The sequence below is a fragment of the Mya arenaria genome, chromosome 12 (genome assembly GCF_026914265.1).
Source record: "Mya arenaria isolate MELC-2E11 chromosome 12, ASM2691426v1".
Lineage (NCBI taxonomy): Eukaryota > Metazoa > Mollusca > Bivalvia > Myida > Myidae > Mya > Mya arenaria.
The window spans coordinates 963,184-979,637 of NC_069133.1; the positions used below are offsets into that span (position 1 = coordinate 963,184).

The 16,454-nt window shown below is 33.2% G+C and overlaps 1 long non-coding RNA gene across 1 annotated transcript; it reads right to left on the reverse strand.

The window, feature by feature from the left end:
• Nucleotides 1–672: 672 nt before the first annotated feature.
• Nucleotides 673–15,428, reverse strand: LOC128212421 (uncharacterized). Its single transcript, XR_008257449.1, has 19 exons — nucleotides 15,344–15,428; nucleotides 14,571–14,698; nucleotides 14,151–14,264; nucleotides 12,885–12,996; nucleotides 12,113–12,240; nucleotides 11,693–11,806; nucleotides 10,434–10,544; nucleotides 9,662–9,789; nucleotides 9,242–9,355; nucleotides 7,973–8,084; nucleotides 7,200–7,327; nucleotides 6,780–6,893; nucleotides 5,520–5,630; nucleotides 4,747–4,874; nucleotides 4,327–4,440; nucleotides 3,065–3,175; nucleotides 2,301–2,428; nucleotides 1,881–1,994; nucleotides 673–731 (listed from the first exon to the last, which is right to left on the reverse strand). It is a non-coding gene; the product is annotated as an uncharacterized LOC128212421 (long non-coding RNA).
• Nucleotides 15,429–16,454: the final 1,026 nt, after the last annotated feature.

Genomic DNA, 16,454 nt, shown 5'->3' on the forward strand with positions numbered 1-16,454 from the left:
AACATTTATACTGTATTAAGGTTGTGTTTTTTAATGCATTAAGGGAAAAGGCTCTATTCTTTATGAAAGCTGCTCACTTTTTATTTATTTTGCCTTGAGAAATGTCAAGTTTTTCAATGAATAAATTGAATAAATGAATGAATTAATGAATATATATGAATGATTGATAGAATGAATTAATGAATTAATGAAAGGTGGCATTATTTCTTTAAAATTGGGATCTCATTGTGTTGCTGTGATTGTTAAAGTATATGTTTTCTTGTCCATAAGCTGAAAATCATATGCACACTAAATAAAACATCATTCTGCATCCTATGTGCAGTAAGTTTTGTTTAATTGCTTATAGAATTTGCAATTATTGTAATGTTTGCTTAAAAGAGCAAACAAAATGTGTGAATAGATGCACAATACAGACCAAAGACTGATACAAGTCAGCAGTTTCATTAGAAAATAATATTATTATCAAAGCCACATCAGAAATGATTGACAACATGAAAGAAATTCATTTAGGAATGGAACAAACAGTCTCAATGGGCTTTTATGACCAAACTGTCTCACTTTGTACTTCAGTTTGGATACCATTTTCTAATATATTATCTTGAAGTACTTACAAATTACAGCATGTTGGCAAACACCAAGTACAGCTTGGCCTCTGGTGGGCAGCTTGGTGGTGGGGGGGGGGGGGGGGGGGGGGGGGGTCTTCAACAGACAGTTCCTCCTGGGTCTGCTTCCTATGTTAAAAAAATCCCTCCATTTATACTTTGGAATTGAAAGTGAGGCTTTCATTCATTAGTTACCATCATTTGGAACTATTTCCAAACATTAAATTGAAAGTGAAAGTAGTTTTTTTTAAAAATGTCAAAAATATATAAGAAAATTATATATTATTAATTTATATTATGTAATATAAGATTTTCACATTTCATACTCAAACACCAATATTCTATGGCTAAGCACTGTCAACTGGCCAAATTTCAACCAGATAGCTGTATAAATTAAGAATTTATAACAATTTAAAATAGGCCACCCCTCCAAAAGCTTCCTCTTATTTAAGCAACATTTTTTCAGAAACAGACTTCAAAACTCCTATAGTTCAGCTTCAGGCTATATGCAACACATACTGAAAGTTTGGCAATGATATATCAAACACTAAATGAATGAGACAAGTATTAGCACCTGTGGTATTTTCATAAAAAGCAGAAACAGCCATTTCCCTCAAATGTTAAGCCGCAAACCTTTGAAGAGCCATTATTTCCTTATGCATTGGAATAATTTGACCAAGTAAAGTTTTCCTTGTAGCTTTTAATGGTGTCTATAGAACAGCACCACAAAACTGGCCTGCCTACTCTTTTAAGATTTTTTCTAAGCAAAATAAGGTTTTTTCCACTTCATCGGCTTAGTGTTTTATATAAAAAATGACATAGAGCCCAACTGAAATGCCTCAACTTGTCAAAATTTTGCTTTTCTGGTCCACTTATATACAAAGGTAACAGAACTGTTCAGTTTAACACAAGAAATTTAGTGATAATGTGTTAATAGACAGTCTAAACAACACTATATGCCAAATTGTTGGCTTCCGGGACAAATGGCGCAACAAAGGAAATGGCAAAAAACACACCAAAACTTAAAGATTCATGACAACTGCTAGTGTTTTCATGTATGAGGTGGCTACATGATGTAGAAAATGCAGAGATAGCATTATTATGCCCATTTTTAAAAAAAATTACTTTAAGAATCTGTTTTGAAGGCTAGATTTGGCATTAAATTCAGAGTACAGCACTTCACTATTGTCTATAAGATGCTTATTTACACCTGATTTGCTATAAATCTCACTCATTGGAATCATTTACACACAAACAAGCACTACAGAGTTGACTAACATCTTCATTCTTCTGAAATATTGGATTCAGAGCTGCATCTCCTGGATTCAGATTGCAGGACTACCGCCTGGGGAAAAGGCCGCAGCTAACTGGAGCTTATTGGCACATCATGATCTGCAAGCAAGACACAAAAGCAATGTTTTACACAAATAAAACTATCTGCCACTACTGTTAAAGTTTGAAAAAGGCCTGTAAACACTCATTTGAGGCATACACAACCTTTAATATAGTCATAAATGTGATAAATATGCAGAAAAGTTCATGAATTCAAAGATTTTCAGGACAAATTTAATAGAATATATAGTCTTTTGGACATTTTGCAATCAGTTTTTAACAACTCAAAGGTAAACCTCATCTTATTGAGTACCCAGATGCATTTTGCAAGCATTCAAACCAGACATGCTTAGAATTTCTTCTTACTTGGAGATGGTATTCCTTTCTTGAAAATCCTTGCCGAGAGCCGGTATGGAAAACCACAGAGACCACAGTTTTACCAGCACTGGTTCTTGTCCTTGAAAATTCCTCTGTGGCTACAGCAACCAGGCTGGCTATTAAAATAAGCAATAAATTAGGGTTTTTAAAACATTTATACTGTATTAAGGTTGTGTTTTTTAATGCATTAAGGGAAAAGGCTCTATTCTTTATGAAAGCTGCTCACTTTTTATTTATTTTGCCTTGAGAAATGTCAAGTTTTTCAATGAATAAATTGAATAAATGAATGAATATATATGAATGATTGATAGAATGAATTAATGAATTAATGAAAGGTGGCATTATTTCTTTAAAATTGGGATCTCATTGTGTTGCTGTGATTGTTAAAGTATATGTTTTCTTGTCCATAAGCTGAAAATCATATGCACACTAAATAAAACATCATTCTGCATCCTATGTGCAGTAAGTTTTGTTTAATTGCTTATAGAATTTGCAATTATTGTAATGTTTGCTTAAAAGAGCAAACAAAATGTGTGAATAGATGCACAATACAGACCAAAGACTGATACAAGTCAGCAGTTTCATTAGAAAATAATATTATTATCAAAGCCACATCAGAAATGATTGACAACATGAAAGAAATTCATTTAGGAATGGAACAAACAGTCTCAATGGGCTTTTATGACCAAACTGTCTCACTTTGTACTTCAGTTTGGATACCATTTTCTAATATATTATCTTGAAGTACTTACAAATTACAGCATGTTGGCAAACACCAAGTACAGCTTGGCCTCTGGTGGGCAGCTTGGTGGTGGTGGTGGGGGGGGGGGTCTTCAACAGACAGTTCATCCTGGGTCTGCTTCCTATGTTAAAATAATCCCTCCATTTATACTTTGGAATTGAAAGTGAGGCTTTCATTCATTAGTTACCATCATTTGGAACTATTTCCAAACATTAAATTGAAAGTGAAAGTAGTTTTTTTTAAAAATGTCAAAAATATATAAGAAAATTATATATTATTAATTTATATTATGTAATATAAGATTTTCACATTTCATACTCAAACACCAATATTCTATGGCTAAGCACTGTCAACTGGCCAAATTTCAACCAGATAGCTGTATAAATTAAGAATTTATAACAATTTAAAATAGGCCATCCCTCCAAAAGCTTCCTCTATATCAAAGCAACATTTTTTCAGAAACAGACTTCAAAACTCCTATAGTTCAGCTTCAGGCTATATGCAACACATACTGAAAGTTTGGCAATGATATATCAAACACTAAATGAATGAGACAAGTATTAGCACCTGTGGTATTTTCATAAAAGCAGAAACAGCCATTTCCCTCAAATGTTAAGCCGCAAACCTTTGAAGAGCCATTATTTCCTTATGCATTGGAATAATTTGACCAAGTAAAGTTTTCCTTGTAGCTTTTAATGGTGTCTATAGAACAGCACCACAAAACTGGCCTGCCTACTCTTTTAAGATTTTTTCTAAGCAAAATAAGGTTTTTTCCACTTCATCGGCTTAGTGTTTTATATAAAAAATGACATAGAGCCCAACTGAAATGCCTCAACTTGTCAAAATTTTGCTTTTCTGGTCCACTTATATACAAAGGTAACAGAACTGTTCAGTTTAACACAAGAAATTTAGTGATAATGTGTTAATAGACAGTCTAAACAACACTATATGCCAAATTGTTGGCTTCCGGGACAAATGGCGCAACAAAGGAAATGGCAAAAAAACACACCAAAACTTAAAGATTCATGACAACTGCTAGTGTTTTCATGTATGAGGTGGCTACATGATGTAGAAAATGCAGAGATAGCATTATAATGCCCATTTTTAAAAAAAAATTACTTTAAGAATCTGTTTTGAAGGCTAGATTTGGCATTAAATTCAGAGTACAGCACTTCACTATTGTCTATAAGATGCTTATTTACACCTGATTTGCTATAAATCTCACTCATTGGAATCATTTACACACAAACAAGCACTACAGAGTTGACTAACATCTTCATTCTTCTGAAATATTGGATTCAGAGCTGCATCTCCTGGATTCAGATTGCAGGACTACCGCCTGGGGAAAAGGCCGCAGCTAACTGGAGCTTATTGGCACATCATGATCTGCAAGCAAGACACAAAAGCAATGTTTTACACAAATAAAACTATCTGCCACTACTGTTAAAGTTTGAAAAAGGCCTGTAAACACTCATTTGAGGCATACACAACCTTTAATATAGTCATAAATGTGATAAATATGCAGAAAAGTTCATGAATTCAAAGATTTTCAGGACAAATTTAATAGAATATATAGTCTTTTGGACATTTTGCAATCAGTTTTTAACAACTCAGAGGTAAACCTCATCTTATTGAGTACCCAGATGCATTTTGCAAGCATTCAAACCAGACATGCTTAGAATTTCTTCTTACTTGGAGATGGTATTCCTTTCTTGAAAATCCTTGCCGAGAGCCGGTATGGAAAACCACAGAGACCACAGTTTTACCAGCACTGGTTCTTGTCCTTGAAAATTCCTCTGTGGCTACAGCAACCAGGCTGGCTATTAAAATAAGCAATAAATTAGGGTTTTTTAAAACATTTACACTGTATTAAGGTTGTGTTTTTTAATGCATTAAGGGAAAAGGCTCCATTCTTTATGAAAGCTGCTCACTTTTTATTTATTTTGCCTTGAGAAATGTCAAGTTTTTCAATGAATAAATTGAATAAATGAATGAATTAATGAATATATATGAATGATTGATAGAATGAATTAATGAATTAATGAAAGGTGGCATTATTTCTTTAAAATTGGGATCTCATTGTGTTGCTGTGATTGTTAAAGTATATGTTTTCTTGTCCATAAGCTGAAAATCATATGCACACTAAATAAAACATCATTCTGCATCCTATGTGCAGTAAGTTTTGTTTAATTGCTTATAGAATTTGCAATTATTGTAATGTTTGCTTAAAAGAGCAAACAAAATGTGTGAATAGATGCACAATACAGACCAAAGACTGATACAAGTCAGCAGTTTCATTAGAAAATAATATTATTATCAAAGCCACATCAGAAATGATTGACAACATGAAAGAAATTCATTTAGGAATGGAACAAACAGTCTCAATGGGCTTTTATGACCAAACTGTCTCACTTTGTACTTCAGTTTGGATACCATTTTCTAATATATTATCTTGAAGTACTTACAAATTACAGCATGTTGGCAAACACCAAGTACAGCTTGGCCTCTGGTGGGCAGCTTGGTGGTGGTGGGGGGGGGGAGGGTCTTCAACAGACAGTTCCTCCTGGGTCTGCTTCCTATGTTAAAAAAATCCCTCCATTTATACTTTGGAATTGAAAGTGAGGCTTTCATTCATTAGTTACCATCATTTGGAACTATTTCCAAACATTAAATTGAAAGTGAAAGTAGTTTTTTTTAAAAATGTCAAAAATATATAAGAAAATTATATATTATTAATTTATATTATGTAATATAAGATTTTCACATTTCATACTCAAACACCAATATTCTATGGCTAAGCACTGTCAACTGGCCAAATTTCAACCAGATAGCTGTATAAATTAAGAATTTATAACAATTTAAAATAGGCCACCCCTCCAAAAGCTTCCTCTTATTTAAGCAACATTTTTTCAGAAACAGACTTCAAAACTCCTATAGTTCAGCTTCAGGCTATATGCAACACATACTGAAAGTTTGGCAATGATATATCAAACACTAAATGAATGAGACAAGTATTAGCACCTGTGGTATTTTCATAAAAAGCAGAAACAGCCATTTCCCTCAAATGTTAAGCCGCAAACCTTTGAAGAGCCATTATTTCCTTATGCATTGGAATAATTTGACCAAGTAAAGTTTTCCTTGTAGCTTTTAATGGTGTCTATAGAACAGCACCACAAAACTGGCCTGCCTACTCTTTTAAGATTTTTTCTAAGCAAAATAAGGTTTTTCCACTTCATCGGCTTAGTGTTTTATATAAAAAATGACATAGAGCCCAACTGAAATGCCTCAACTTGTCAAAATTTTGCTTTTCTGGTCCACTTATATACAAAGGTAACAGAACTGTTCAGTTTAACACAAGAAATTTAGTGATAATGTGTTAATAGACAGTCTAAACAACACTATATGCCAAATTGTTGGCTTCCGGGACAAATGGCGCAACAAAGGAAATGGCAAAAAACACACCAAAACTTAAAGATTCATGACAACTGCTAGTGTTTTCATGTATGAGGTGGCTACATGATGTAGAAAATGCAGAGATAGCATTATTATGCCCATTTTTAAAAAAAAATTACTTTAAGAATCTGTTTTGAAGGCTAGATTTGGCATTAAATTCAGAGTACAGCACTTCACTATTGTCTATAAGATGCTTATTTACACCTGATTTGCTATAAATCTCACTCATTGGAATCATTTACACACAAACAAGCACTACAGAGTTGACTAACATCTTCATTCTTCTGAAATATTGGATTCAGAGCTGCATCTCCTGGATTCAGATTGCAGGACTACCGCCTGGGGAAAAGGCCGCAGCTAACTGGAGCTTATTGGCACATCATGATCTGCAAGCAAGACACAAAAGCAATGTTTTACACAAATAAAACTATCTGCCACTACTGTTAAAGTTTGAAAAAGGCCTGTAAACACTCATTTGAGGCATACACAACCTTTAATATAGTCATAAATGTGATAAATATGCAGAAAAGTTCATGAATTCAAAGATTTTCAGGACAAATTTAATAGAATATATAGTCTTTTGGACATTTTGCAATCAGTTTTTAACAACTCAAAGGTAAACCTCATCTTATTGAGTACCCAGATGCATTTTGTAAGCATTCAAACCAGACATGCTTAGAATTTCTTCTTACTTGGAGATGGTATTCCTTTCTTGAAAATCCTTGCCGAGAGCCGGTATGGAAAACCACAGAGACCACAGTTTTACCAGCACTGGTTCTTGTCCTTGAAAATTCCTCTGTGGCTACAGCAACCAGGCTGGCTATTAAAATAAGCAATAAATTAGGGTTTTTAAAACATTTATACTGTATTAAGGTTGTGTTTTTTTAATGCATTAAGGGAAAAGGCTCTATTCTTTATGAAAGCTGCTCACTTTTTATTTATTTTGCCTTGAGAAATGTCAAGTTTTTCAATGAATAAATTGAATAAATGAATGAATTAATGAATATATATGAATGATTGATAGAATGAATTAATGAATTAATGAAAGGTGGCATTATTTCTTTAAAATTGGGATCTCATTGTGTTGCTGTGATTGTTAAAGTATATGTTTTCTTGTCCATAAGCTGAAAATCATATGCACACTAAATAAAACATCATTCTGCATCCTATGTGCAGTAAGTTTTGTTTAATTGCTTATAGAATTTGCAATTATTGTAATGTTTGCTTAAAAGAGCAAACAAAATGTGTGAATAGATGCACAATACAGACCAAAGACTGATACAAGTCAGCAGTTTCATTAGAAAATAATATTATTATCAAAGCCACATCAGAAATGATTGACAACATGAAAGAAATTCATTTAGGAATGGAACAAACAGTCTCAATGGGCTTTTATGACCAAACTGTCTCACTTTGTACTTCAGTTTGGATACCATTTTCTAATATATTATCTTGAAGTACTTACAAATTACAGCATGTTGGCAAACACCAAGTACAGCTTGGCCTCTGGTGGGCAGCTTGGTGGTGGTGGGGGGGGGGGAGGGTCTTCAACAGACAGTTCCTCCTGGGTCTGCTTCCTATGTTAAAAAAATCCCTCCATTTATACTTTGGAATTGAAAGTGAGGCTTTCATTCATTAGTTACCATCATTTGGAACTATTTCCAAACATTAAATTGAAAGTGAAAGTAGTTTTTTTTTAAAAATGTCAAAAATATATAAGAAAATTATATATTATTAATTTATATTATGTAATATAAGATTTTCACATTTCATACTCAAACACCAATATTCTATGGCTAAGCACTGTCAACTGGCCAAATTTCAACCAGATAGCTGTATAAATTAAGAATTTATAACAATTTAAAATAGGCCACCCCTCCAAAAGCTTCCTCTATATCATATTTAAGCAACATTTTTTTCAGAAACAGACTTCAAAACTCCTATACTTCAGCTTCAGGCTATATGCAACACATACTGAAAGTTTGGCAATGATATATCAAACACTAAATGAATGAGACAAGTATTAGCACCTGTGGTATTTTCATAAAAAGCAGAAACAGCCATTTCCCTCAAATGTTAAGCCGCAAACCTTTGAAGAGCCATTATTTCCTTATGCATTGGAATAATTTGACCAAGTAAAGTTTTCCTTGTAGCTTTTAATGGTGTCTATAGAACAGCACCACAAAACTGGCCTGCCTACTCTTTTAAGATTTTTTCTAAGCAAAATAAGGTTTTTCCACTTCATCGGCTTAGTGTTTTATATAAAAAATGACATAGAGCCCAACTGAAATGCCTCAACTTGTCAAAATTTTGCTTTTCTGGTCCACTTATATACAAAGGTAACAGAACTGTTCAGTTTAACACAAGAAATTTAGTGATAATGTGTTAATAGACAGTCTAAACAACACTATATGCCAAATTGTTGGCTTCCGGGACAAATGGCGCAACAAAGGAAATGGCAAAAAACACACCAAAACTTAAAGATTCATGACAACTGCTAGTGTTTTCATGTATGAGGTGGCTACATGATGTAGAAAATGCAGAGATAGCATTATTATGCCCATTTTTAAAAAAAATTTACTTTAAGAATCTGTTTTGAAGGCTAGATTTGGCATTAAATTCAGAGTACAGCACTTCACTATTGTCTATAAGATGCTTATTTACACCTGATTTGCTATAAATCTCACTCATTGGAATCATTTACACACAAACAAGCACTACAGAGTTGACTAACATCTTCATTCTTCTGAAATATTGGATTCAGAGCTGCATCTCCTGGATTCAGATTGCAGGACTACCGCCTGGGGAAAAGGCCGCAGCTAACTGGAGCTTATTGGCACATCATGATCTGCAAGCAAGACACAAAAGCAATGTTTTACACAAATAAAACTATCTGCCACTACTGTTAAAGTTTGAAAAAGGCCTGTAAACACTCATTTGAGGCATACACAACCTTTAATATAGTCATAAATGTGATAAATATGCAGAAAAGTTCATGAATTCAAAGATTTTCAGGACAAATTTAATAGAATATATAGTCTTTTGGACATTTTGCAATCAGTTTTTAACAACTCAAAGGTAAACCTCATCTTATTGAGTACCCAGATGCATTTTGCAAGCATTCAAACCAGACATGCTTAGAATTTCTTCTTACTTGGAGATGGTATTCCTTTCTTGAAAATCCTTGCCGAGAGCCGGTATGGAAAACCACAGAGACCACAGTTTTACCAGCACTGGTTCTTGTCCTTGAAAATTCCTCTGTGGCTACAGCAACCAGGCTGGCTATTAAAATAAGCAATAAATTAGGGTTTTTAAAACATTTATACTGTATTAAGGTTGTGTTTTTTAATGCATTAAGGGAAAAGGCTCTATTCTTTATGAAAGCTGCTCACTTTTTATTTATTTTGCCTTGAGAAATGTCAAGTTTTTCAATGAATAAATTGAATAAATGAATGAATTAATGAATATATATGAATGATTGATAGAATGAATTAATGAATTAATGAAAGGTGGCATTATTTCTTTAAAATTGGGATCTCATTGTGTTGCTGTGATTGTTAAAGTATATGTTTTCTTGTCCATAAGCTGAAAATCATATGCACACTAAATAAAACATCATTCTGCATCCTATGTGCAGTAAGTTTTGTTTAATTGCTTATAGAATTTGCAATTATTGTAATGTTTGCTTAAAAGAGCAAACAAAATGTGTGAATAGATGCACAATACAGACCAAAGACTGATACAAGTCAGCAGTTTCATTAGAAAATAATATTATTATCAAAGCCACATCAGAAATGATTGACAACATGAAAGAAATTCATTTAGGAATGGAACAAACAGTCTCAATGGGCTTTTATGACCAAACTGTCTCACTTTGTACTTCAGTTTGGATACCATTTTCTAATATATTATCTTGAAGTACTTACAAATTACAGCATGTTGGCAAACACCAAGTACAGCTTGGCCTCTGGTGGGCAGCTTGGTGGTGGTGGGGGGGGGGAGGGTCTTCAACAGACAGTTCCTCCTGGGTCTGCTTCCTATGTTAAAAAAATCCCTCCATTTATACTTTGGAATTGAAAGTGAGGCTTTCATTCATTAGTTACCATCATTTGGAACTATTTCCAAACATTAAATTGAAAGTGAAAGTAGTTTTTTTTAAAAATGTCAAAAATATATAAGAAAATTATATATTATTAATTTATATTATGTAATATAAGATTTTCACATTTCATACTCAAACACCAATATTCTATGGCTAAGCACTGTCAACTGGCCAAATTTCAACCAGATAGCTGTATAAATTAAGAATTTATAACAATTTAAAATAGGCCACCCCTCCAAAAGCTTCCTCTTATTTAAGCAACATTTTTTCAGAAACAGACTTCAAAACTCCTATAGTTCAGCTTCAGGCTATATGCAACACATACTGAAAGTTTGGCAATGATATATCAAACACTAAATGAATGAGACAAGTATTAGCACCTGTGGTATTTTCATAAAAAGCAGAAACAGCCATTTCCCTCAAATGTTAAGCCGCAAACCTTTGAAGAGCCATTATTTCCTTATGCATTGGAATAATTTGACCAAGTAAAGTTTTCCTTGTAGCTTTTAATGGTGTCTATAGAACAGCACCACAAAACTGGCCTGCCTACTCTTTTAAGATTTTTTCTAAGCAAAATAAGGTTTTTCCACTTCATCGGCTTAGTGTTTTATATAAAAAATGACATAGAGCCCAACTGAAATGCCTCAACTTGTCAAAATTTTGCTTTTCTGGTCCACTTATATACAAAGGTAACAGAACTGTTCAGTTTAACACAAGAAATTTAGTGATAATGTGTTAATAGACAGTCTAAACAACACTATATGCCAAATTGTTGGCTTCCGGGACAAATGGCGCAACAAAGGAAATGGCAAAAAACACACCAAAACTTAAAGATTCATGACAACTGCTAGTGTTTTCATGTATGAGGTGGCTACATGATGTAGAAAATGCAGAGATAGCATTATTATGCCCATTTTTAAAAAAAATTACTTTAAGAATCTGTTTTGAAGGCTAGATTTGGCATTAAATTCAGAGTACAGCACTTCACTATTGTCTATAAGATGCTTATTTACACCTGATTTGCTATAAATCTCACTCATTGGAATCATTTACACACAAACAAGCACTACAGAGTTGACTAACATCTTCATTCTTCTGAAATATTGGATTCAGAGCTGCATCTCCTGGATTCAGATTGCAGGACTACCGCCTGGGGAAAAGGCCGCAGCTAACTGGAGCTTATTGGCACATCATGATCTGCAAGCAAGACACAAAAGCAATGTTTTACACAAATAAAACTATCTGCCACTACTGTTAAAGTTTGAAAAAGGCCTGTAAACACTCATTTGAGGCATACACAACCTTTAATATAGTCATAAATGTGATAAATATGCAGAAAAGTTCATGAATTCAAAGATTTTCAGGACAAATTTAATAGAATATATAGTCTTTTGGACATTTTGCAATCAGTTTTTAACAACTCAAAGGTAAACCTCATCTTATTGAGTACCCAGATGCATTTTGTAAGCATTCAAACCAGACATGCTTAGAATTTCTTCTTACTTGGAGATGGTATTCCTTTCTTGAAAATCCTTGCCGAGAGCCGGTATGGAAAACCACAGAGACCACAGTTTTACCAGCACTGGTTCTTGTCCTTGAAAATTCCTCTGTGGCTACAGCAACCAGGCTGGCTATTAAAATAAGCAATAAATTAGGGTTTTTAAAACATTTATACTGTATTAAGGTTGTGTTTTTTAATGCATTAAGGGAAAAGGCTCTATTCTTTATGAAAGCTGCTCACTTTTTATTTATTTTGCCTTGAGAAATGTCAAGTTTTTCAATGAATAAATTGAATAAATGAATGAATTAATGAATATATATGAATGATTGATAGAATGAATTAATGAATTAATGAAAGGTGGCATTATTTCTTTAAAATTGGGATCTCATTGTGTTGCTGTGATTGTTAAAGTATATGTTTTCTTGTCCATAAGCTGAAAATCATATGCACACTAAATAAAACATCATTCTGCATCCTATGTGCAGTAAGTTTTGTTTAATTGCTTATAGAATTTGCAATTATTGTAATGTTTGCTTAAAAGAGCAAACAAAATGTGTGAATAGATGCACAATACAGACCAAAGACTGATACAAGTCAGCAGTTTCATTAGAAAATAATATTATTATCAAAGCCACATCAGAAATGATTGACAACATGAAAGAAATTCATTTAGGAATGGAACAAACAGTCTCAATGGGCTTTTATGACCAAACTGTCTCACTTTGTACTTCAGTTTGGATACCATTTTCTAATATATTATCTTGAAGTACTTACAAATTACAGCATGTTGGCAAACACCAAGTACAGCTTGGCCTCTGGTGGGCAGCTTGGTGGTGGTGGGGGGGGGGGAGGGTCTTCAACAGACAGTTCCTCCTGGGTCTGCTTCCTATGTTAAAAAAATCCCTCCATTTATACTTTGGAATTGAAAGTGAGGCTTTCATTCATTAGTTACCATCATTTGGAACTATTTCCAAACATTAAATTGAAAGTGAAAGTAGTTTTTTTTAAAAATGTCAAAAATATATAAGAAAATTATATATTATTAATTTATATTATGTAATATAAGATTTTCACATTTCATACTCAAACACCAATATTCTATGGCTAAGCACTGTCAACTGGCCAAATTTCAACCAGATAGCTGTATAAATTAAGAATTTATAACAATTTAAAATAGGCCACCCCTCCAAAAGCTTCCTCTATATCATATTTAAGCAACATTTTTTCAGAAACAGACTTCAAAACTCCTATAGTTCAGCTTCAGGCTATATGCAACACATACTGAAAGTTTGGCAATGATATATCAAACACTAAATGAATGAGACAAGTATTAGCACCTGTGGTATTTTCATAAAAAGCAGAAACAGCCATTTCCCTCAAATGTTAAGCCGCAAACCTTTGAAGAGCCATTATTTCCTTATGCATTGGAATAATTTGACCAAGTAAAGTTTTCCTTGTAGCTTTTAATGGTGTCTATAGAACAGCACCACAAAACTGGCCTGCCTACTCTTTTAAGATTTTTTCTAAGCAAAATAAGGTTTTTCCACTTCATCGGCTTAGTGTTTTATATAAAAAATGACATAGAGCCCAACTGAAATGCCTCAACTTGTCAAAATTTTGCTTTTCTGGTCCACTTATATACAAAGGTAACAGAACTGTTCAGTTTAACACAAGAAATTTAGTGATAATGTGTTAATAGACAGTCTAAACAACACTATATGCCAAATTGTTGGCTTCCGGGACAAATGGCGCAACAAAGGAAATGGCAAAAAACACACCAAAACTTAAAGATTCATGACAACTGCTAGTGTTTTCATGTATGAGGTGGCTACATGATGTAGAAAATGCAGAGATAGCATTATTATGCCCATTTTTAAAAAAAATTTACTTTAAGAATCTGTTTTGAAGGCTAGATTGGCATTAAATTCAGAGTACAGCACTTCACTATTGTCTATAAGATGCTTATTTACACCTGATTTGCTATAAATCTCACTCATTGGAATCATTTACACACAAACAAGCACTACAGAGTTGACTAACATCTTCATTCTTCTGAAATATTGGATTCAGAGCTGCATCTCCTGGATTCAGATTGCAGGACTACCGCCTGGGGAAAAGGCCGCAGCTAACTGGAGCTTATTGGCACATCATGATCTGCAAGCAAGACACAAAAGCAATGTTTTACACAAATAAAACTATCTGCCACTACTGTTAAAGTTTGAAAAAGGCCTGTAAACACTCATTTGAGGCATACACAACCTTTAATATAGTCATAAATGTGATAAATATGCAGAAAAGTTCATGAATTCAAAGATTTTCAGGACAAATTTAATAGAATATATAGTCTTTTGGACATTTTGCAATCAGTTTTTAACAACTCAAAGGTAAACCTCATCTTATTGAGTACCCAGATGCATTTTGCAAGCATTCAAACCAGACATGCTTAGAATTTCTTCTTACTTGGAGATGGTATTCCTTTCTTGAAAATCCTTGCCGAGAGCCGGTATGGAAAACCACAGAGACCACAGTTTTACCAGCACTGGTTCTTGTCCTTGAAAATTCCTCTGTGGCTACAGCAACCAGGCTGGCTATTAAAATAAGCAATAAATTAGGGTTTTTAAAACATTTATACTGTATTAAGGTTGTGTTTTTTAATGCATTAAGGGAAAAGGCTCTATTCTTTATGAAAGCTGCTCACTTTTTATTTATTTTGCCTTGAGAAATGTCAAGTTTTTTCAATGAATAAATTGAATAAATGAATGAATTAATGAATATATATGAATGATTGATAGAATGAATTAATGAATTAATGAAAGGTGGCATTATTTCTTTAAAATTGGGATCTCATTGTGTTGCTGTGATTGTTAAAGTATATGTTTTCTTGTCCATAAGCTGAAAATCATATGCACACTAAATAAAACATCATTCTGCATCCTATGTGCAGTAAGTTTTGTTTAATTGCTTATAGAATTTGCAATTATTGTAATGTTTGCTTAAAAGAGCAAACAAAATGTGTGAATAGATGCACAATACAGACCAAAGACTGATACAAGTCAGCAGTTTCATTAGAAAATAATATTATTATCAAAGCCACATCAGAAATGATTGACAACATGAAAGAAATTCATTTAGGAATGGAACAAACAGTCTCAATGGGCTTTTATGACCAAACTGTCTCACTTTGTACTACAGTTTGGATACCATTTTCTAATATATTATCTTGAAGTACTTACAAATTACAGCATGTTGGCAAACACCAAGTACAGCTTGGCCTCTGGTGGGCAGCTTGGTGGTGGTGGGGGGGGGGGGGGGTCTTCAACAGACAGTTCCTCCTGGGTCTGCTTCCTATGTTAAAAAAATCCCTCCATTTATACTTTGGAATTGAAAGTGAGGCTTTCATTCATTAGTTACCATCATTTGGAACTATTTCCAAACATTAAATTGAAAGTGAAAGTAGTTTTTTTTAAAAATGTCAAAAATATATAAGAAAATTATATATTATTAATTTATATTATGTAATATAAGATTTTCACATTTCATACTCAAACACCAATATTCTATGGCTAAGCACTGTCAACTGGCCAAATTTCAACCAGATAGCTGTATAAATTAAGAATTTATAACAATTTAAAATAGGCCACCCCTCCAAAAGCTTCCTCTTATTTAAGCAACATTTTTTCAGAAACAGACTTCAAAACTCCTATAGTTCAGCTTCAGGCTATATGCAACACATACTGAAAGTTTGGCAATGATATATCAAACACTAAATGAATGAGACAAGTATTAGCACCTGTGGTATTTTCATAAAAAGCAGAAACAGCCATTTCCCTCAAATGTTAAGCCGCAAACCTTTGAAGAGCCATTATTTCCTTATGCATTGGAATAATTTGACCAAGTAAAGTTTTCCTTGTAGCTTTTAATGGTGTCTATAGAACAGCACCACAAAACTGGCCTGCCTACTCTTTTAAGATTTTTTCTAAGCAAAATAAGGTTTTTCCACGGGGCGGTATGAAATGCATACAACAAAGAAATAGTCTAACGCATACAACATAGGCAAAGAAGGGTTTTCACATTTGCATACAACATACACAAAGAAGGATGTTGAGAAACGCATACACCATAGAATAAGAACAAAAATATTGACAGTGAAAATTTATTGTTTAAATCAATAAATTATTATGTTAATGAGTTTAGTCAAGTGAAAAATAGTTAATTCACTTTATTTTTGAATTTTGCTTTTAGAATTAAAACCTAATTTATTGTTTTTTAAACTTTTTGTTTTGTTTGAATAGGGAAAATAACCTTATTTCAAATCATTAAAATTGGTTTAATGGTTTAATATCT